At 29.0% G+C, this 331-nt stretch overlaps 1 protein-coding gene across 1 annotated transcript in view; it reads left to right on the forward strand.

The window, feature by feature from the left end:
* Nucleotides 1-331, forward strand: part of LOC119594576 (alpha-amylase-like) — a gene marked incomplete at its 5' end in the record, with an annotated part of 14,643 nt that overhangs the window by 9,927 nt on the left and 4,385 nt on the right.

Below are 331 nucleotides of genomic sequence, written 5' to 3' on the forward strand. Positions count from 1 at the left end.
TATATTTATATCTTTTACTATTTTTCTACTTAGAAGCTTTGATTCATAATTTTATAAGGTCATCAGCAGGTGAGTAAAGGTCATAATGGGTGACGAGAAAAAATACTTAAGCAGATTTTTCTACTTAGAAAGAGGAAAAAATACAGGCGAGGAAAGGTGAAATGGATGATAATGTAATATATTTGTATATACTTTTCCTCAATTTAGAATGATCTGATTGTGAATGTGATAATTTTGTTGCGTTACAAAAAAGTTAAGATATGGTTCTTTACATCTGTGCGATTAAAGGCTAGGGAAAGTCAAAATAAGTGATGAAGACATAATGTATTTA

The sequence above is a fragment of the Penaeus monodon genome, chromosome 34 (assembly GCF_015228065.2).
Source record: "Penaeus monodon isolate SGIC_2016 chromosome 34, NSTDA_Pmon_1, whole genome shotgun sequence".
NCBI classification, from domain to species: domain Eukaryota; kingdom Metazoa; phylum Arthropoda; class Malacostraca; order Decapoda; family Penaeidae; genus Penaeus; species Penaeus monodon.